General features: G+C 40.3%; 1 non-coding gene across 1 annotated transcript; it reads left to right on the plus strand.

Moving 5' to 3' along the window:
- Positions 1–5,834: 5,834 nt before the first annotated feature.
- LOC142061680 (5S ribosomal RNA) lies at positions 5,835–5,953 on the plus strand. Its single transcript, XR_012662205.1, has one exon. It is a non-coding gene; the product is annotated as a 5S ribosomal RNA (ribosomal RNA).
- The last annotated feature ends 464 nt before the right edge of the window (positions 5,954–6,417 follow it).

Raw genomic sequence — 6,417 nt, forward strand, 5'->3', positions numbered from 1 at the left:
AGCTTCTAATTTAGTGAGCTAAGAATCTTTCATTGAAATGGGGATAAATAGATGGATCAAAGTGAAGAAATCTTTTGTTTAAACAGAGATGACAACCATCCAGCAGGTACAGTAGAAATATTCAGGCACTCATTACAGCTGGGCACATATTTGTTTGAAGTCATGTTGCGTAGCTCCCTCTAGGATATGAGCATGTTCCTTCTATTAAGTCCTTGTGTGCTGCACCCTTATACATAAGGAGAGATTGATTTTTTTAAACTGTACTGTTATAATCAAAATTCTGAAGACTTCTAGCGACAAGCATACCATTAACTCGTACTCTAATACTTAACTGGAGAGTCAATTAAATAATACTGAATTAAGGGGGGGTGAAAGCCAGAGAGTTATTATTTGCAAAGTATTCAGAGATTTTAAAATGAGATCTAAAGTGGTACTACATCACTACAAATTTTGCTAGCCAAATCCACACCAACCATTCGATGAATAAAACAGTAATATCGATAACGTTGCTTAACTGTCAGACTACCTAAAAGTTGTCAGGTTTTGTACAATGTGCTTGTCACGTTTCTCTGTCTTAAAGTACACCATTCCCTTTGATCCTCAAATCTCAAGTTAAAAACAAACAGAATTCATATCACATTCACTCACAACCTTTTCTCCCCTGTTGGACCGGGTGTCCTTGGAATGTTAGCACCTACTCACAGTAGCTGCTGAGACTATCTGTTGGGTTTGGGGATTTTTTTCTGGTTTTTGTTGTGGTGGTGGCGGTTTTTTGTTTGGCTGGGTTTTTTAGCATCATTTGTTTAAGGTTATGCCCTTGTCCTCAGAATAAGCCAGGAACATTCTATGTTGAAGTTACCAGCCTTTTCTTGATAAGGGTCCAGGACAAATTCCTGCACAGTTTTTTCATTTGCTTCCTTCATTTCCTTAAATTAAAGAAAGGGGGCATCTTTAACGCAACTGAAGACAGCCCATAGCTGGCTGTTCTATGTGTTCTAATGTATGCGAGAGTCAGTCAGAACCAAGTCAGATCATGTTAACAAAACCTCGTGAAAGAATCCTTAGCCCCAAGGAGCCTGCCCAATCAGAGGAAAAACATGAAGAGGAGGGGGGAAGTGGACACACTACAGAAAGATATAACATGCTTGAAGGAGGAGAAAACAACCCAATGCAAGAGCTTTAGGGTTCCTAGGAGCATTTCTGGGAAATTCTTTCTTGCTAGACAATCCATGAACAGTTTGTGTCTATATTCCGCCTTGTAAGAATTGCTTCAGCCTTAACGCACCAGAAATGCTTCACACCATTACCTCTGCAGGGACCTTCTGTCACGTCACTACCAACTGAAAAGGAAAACAGAAGCAAGTACGTGCTATGCAGAACCCATTATTTTAGATAAAGCAGCAATTCTATTTTAGTCTGAACCGTTCATATTTTTCAAATAGGAGAAAAGATGCTTCCTTAAAAATAAGGCTCTAAAAACCAGATAGCTGACATACACGTTGGTTCAGCGTATGACACTTCTTGGCAAGCTTCAGAAGAGAGATAATTTTTACCTTTTAGCAGATGAAGTATTTTGGGATGGGAGGAAGGCAGTGAAGTGTCCTTAACACTGATAAATCCTTTAGGTAACAGTAGCATGAGCAGAGCTACAGACAGACTTCAGTACAGACCCACGACCAGAACAATTCTTGCTGAAGTGCAATCTTTGATAGTGACTATTAACAAATAAAATAAACACAACATGAAAGGTTAATGCCCCCTTTGCTAGCACTTTCCTAAAGTTTATTCTTTTGTGCAAAATGCTTAAATCATGCTGAATGGTATTTTTACTTTAAATATAACCAGGGAGAATGAGAAATTAATATTCTCCAATTGCAATTATGAAAGAAAGTATGTAACATTTTAGGTGCTTCATTTAGAGAACACTCCAGGTTAATTACATGATTTTTGTAATGAAGATATTTCCATGAATACTTAGGATTGTTGTATTCATCTCATTTGGTAATGAATAGATTGATATGCAGATGATTTCAGCATTTCATTAAAATAGCTGCAGAATAAATGCAGAAATTCATCCAAGTGAATTGAGAATGCTAGTTCCAATTATGCTGCTTCCCAAGTTTAATTAATAAGTTGTATTGTTACAATTAATCATAGTCAGATGGTTACAAAAAGTGAGTTTCTATGATCCAATCGCTTTCTGAATGCACACTGTGATACGTCTACATCATTCAAGTCCGCATGCAGTAAATCAAGCAATATTTACAATAATATCCAAGTACCTGGTATAATAACCATGAAGCTGCTGCGAAACTCTCTGTCGAACTATATGTTACCCTGCTTCTTGGAACAACTTTATCTAGATGCCCACCTTAAGGATGTCATTTCCTGTAATAGGAAGTCGTGTGTAAAACAAGCAGGACTGGGGCTCCAGGCTCATCTCTTGCCAGAGCAGGATCATAGAAAACAGAATGCAAAGTTTGAAGGATCAAGGGGTAGAATAATTGAATGACATTTATATTGGGTTGCTGAGTTTGCCCGTATGCACAAATGAGCAGAGGAACGATGACAGGTGGATGACCCTAGTATCTCATCACTTACAACAGGAGCGCCGTGACCCTGCTTCTCCCTGGGCTATCAGAGGAGGATGGTTAGGCCACAATCCACACGTGTTGCTTACCACGCACATCAACAGTAGAGGCTGCCACGTGTAAGCAGGTCAGTATACTTGTGTGGCCATGCCCTGCGCCAAATCACAGCAAACTCTCTTGTCTTTTGTTGAGCTCCATTTCCATTTATTTTCTTGGGGAAGAGGATCACAAACCTGTGTGCATGTGGAAGTTTGAGAATCAGCCACTGAAGATGGGGCCATGGGTCATTCAGGTCCATGTGTTTCAGATACCAGCAACTAGAGAGACTAGAGTACATACACATTGCGTGGGGGTGCACGTCATGTGTGTATTTGCTAGTGAGCATCAAGCTAGATAAGTCAGCAGGTGGAATAAGAGGCTTGAGAGCCAAGTAGTGGCGTGGCCATAAGTCTGGGCTGGATACTGGAGAAAAGAGGTGGCGTAAGAGCAATCAGTGACTCACATTTGCACATCTGTGTGTGTTTCTGTCCCTGCATGGGGCAGTGGGGAGATCAGAGGATCCAGGGGCTAGCTACTGGGTAGACTAAGACCAGCTGCTGAAGGGATCTATAGGTAGATCCTTTATGTATACATACGTATTCGTATACATAGGTATACGTTTTCCACTAACAGGCTCTCATCCTCACTAGTGGTGCTGCTTTTGTTGATCAGGGAGGCCAGCCACGTGCATGTGCATTGTTTGCATGCACACAGTGGCAAAACAGGCTCAGCGTCACTCCTGTCTGGACCTGGGGAACACAGAGCCCCTATTAGGCTGCTGCACTTGGCAACTCCTGACACCAGTTATTTCAATTGGCCCTGATCAAAATAGATCCAACTGTGTCTAGGGGAGCAGGAAACTTGTATGGATATTTGCAAAAGGAAACCAGAAACTCCCCCACAGCCGCCTTTTTTATTTTCTCCATGTGCATGAAGAAACAGAATTTGCAATCTCTTCCCAGCATCTGCTAAAAATCCTGGCTAACCAACCACACACACAGCCTGGCCAGTTCCAGGCACCACCACAACTGCTGCTTCTGGCCTTCTGTCTTTCTTAGAATCAACTCTTGTCACTATTTCTTACCTGAGTTCTCCCTTCCCTTTAATTTATGTCATAGCCATAGGAGTAGTGAAGGCACTTCAGAACACAGTTTACATTGATACCCATTACTTTCCTTGAACTGAAGTAGTAAAAGTCTTACTGTCACTCTCAGTTGAGGGCTTATTTCTAACTGTAAAACAAGTGACCTTCTTTTGACCTGCTAAGAAAGCATTTGGTTTTCTACCTTACCTGGTCATTCTGAAGTTTTCTAACCCTCCATCCTTTATGGTGTATTAAAAGAGAACCTTTTGACACTGCATCTCAAAATGAGTTTTAATAACTTTTCACTGATAATAAACCAAGGGCCTGATCTGAGGGCCAGAGATGTCAATAGAAAGACTTCCATTTGTCCTTTTCAGTGGGATTTAGATCACAACTTTGGTTTACAAGTAGGTTTTTAATCCTTTCCATGTGTACTTTTGTCGCAGTTCTGCATAACTGAGGGACTTGCATTGTGAAGAAAGAACATTATCAAAACCAGAAGTTTTTGTTGACTTTTTTTTTAAGAGTTGAATCTCCAAGAATAATACAATTGAAAAGGATTATTTCAGATTCCCTTCCTTTTTTATTTCCAATTACAGTTAAGATATTAAGTAACACTGAACTGCAGGCTCCTCGCAGAAGATCAAAGATAAATTGCTTTCATTGGATTCTGATTTCTTGAATATAAAAACTGTGTTAATGTTTACACACACCTTTATCTGCAAAGAACACCGAGGTTTCATTTCTACACCAGAGTGATACATGGTTTTCTAATAGTGTTCCTTGAAATTACGTTGTTTGTTCTTCATTTCAAAACTGCCATACTTCGGGAGCTCCTGGAATGTCTTGCAGGATGATCTGTTAGCAATGTGTTGTTTTGACATGCTGTTTATTTTGGAGTGGACTTGGAAAAGCAGAGATGACTCGAATAACTAAGCTGAAGTTATTATCTGACAATGATTTTTGTTTGAAGGTTTAGGCCAAATTAATTTTAACACCAATGTGATTTATTTCTGGATGCCTTTGTGCTAGATGTGATATTATTTCTATAAGGATTATTTGGTGACGAAAAATATATCTGTTTTTAATAAATCAAACTATCACTGCCAACTTTTCATTCTGGTCAGGAATAACTTGGTATATACAGTTAAAATATTCTTAATTTTTGCCTCAGAACCAACTATTGGAAAAGGAATGGAGACTTCAGGAGGGTTACAGCTTTCATAATTGTGAAAATAAAAAAGTTACATAGGAAAAATATTGATTTTTTTAATGCAAAATTTTGAAGAGAAGGAAGAGAAGGAAAAACCCTCTCACCCTTTCCTCAAGCCTGGCTGGATGTACAGGTTTTATCTACTTTCTTGTTAAACTGCTCAAGAGGTTGAGAATTTTAGCCCATGTATCATGACTCCTGACAATATTTTGTGAACCATGATGTAATGATCTTAAGATCTCCACAGAAATGCTGCTCGGCTAACCAGTGTGCAAAGCACGATTTTTAGTCTTGCAATCCTCACAATTCCCTTTGATCTTTTCTGGAATCCTCACATCAGACAAGTTAAAAGTGACCCAGCTGAAGTCAGGCTTTGCTGCATGACATGATACTCCAGTCCTGCAGCGCTGCTACAGCCTTTTTGAAGTAAATGCTTGCTTTAAAGTTGTTAGTGTATAATTTACGTTCCCATTACCAGATTTGCTACTTGAACACACCTAGTTTTGGTATTTCATACACCGGTGTGCTGAAGGTCAAACTATAATATTTTAGAACAACTGTAATATATTCCAAAGATCTGACTGTAAGAGAATTCTTTGGCTAAAGAATCCAACTCTACTAGGATTTCTAGATTTAAATGTTCATTCACAGGAGATCCTAGATGAATCATTAAGTAAGGGTCAAGGAGGCAGAAGACATTACACTTCAATAAGACCTCAGTTTAAACAACTATTAAGTCATAAAAATACAAGGCAGGAACAATAAGGACTTCACTTCTAAGAGGTGTCTTTTAAGGCAGTTGGCAAACAAGTGTTCTACAGAATACACACGACACTCAGTCCCGCCTGGGCACATCTTTAGATACAACAGGTACAGTTTGGCAACAACACAAGCTTGCTTTAAACATGCCTACGGCCATACCACCCTGAGAATGCCCGATCTCGTCTGATCTTGGGAGCTAAGCAGGGTCGGGCCCAGTTAGTACTTGGATAGGAGACTGCCCGGGAATCCCGGGTGCTGTAGGCTTTGTGCAAGAAGGACATCGAGTTGCGAAGCGTGTCCAAAGAAAGGCAACGAAGCTGGGAAAGGGTCTAGAGAGCAAGTATTATGAGGAGAGGTTGAGGGAACCAGGGTTGTTCAGCCTGGAGGAAAAGAGGCTGAGAGGAGACCTTATTGCTCTCTACAACTACCTGAAAGGGGCTGTAGTGAGGGGGGGGTTGGTTTCTTCTTCCAAGTTAATAGTGATAGGACGAGCAGAAATGGCTTCAAACTGCATCAGGGGAGGTTTAGACTAGATATTAGGAAAAATTTCTTTACTGAGAGAGTGGTCAGGCATTCGAACAGGCTGCCCAGAGAGGTGGCCAGGTCACCATCCCTGGGGGTATTTACAAGATGTGTAGACATGGCACTTTAGGGCATGGTTTAGGAGACATGGTGGTGTTGGGTTGACAGTTGGACTTGATGATCCTATAGGTCTTTTCCAACCTTAA

Source organism: Phalacrocorax aristotelis, chromosome 8 (genome assembly GCF_949628215.1).
Source record: "Phalacrocorax aristotelis chromosome 8, bGulAri2.1, whole genome shotgun sequence".
NCBI lineage: Eukaryota > Metazoa > Chordata > Aves > Suliformes > Phalacrocoracidae > Phalacrocorax > Phalacrocorax aristotelis.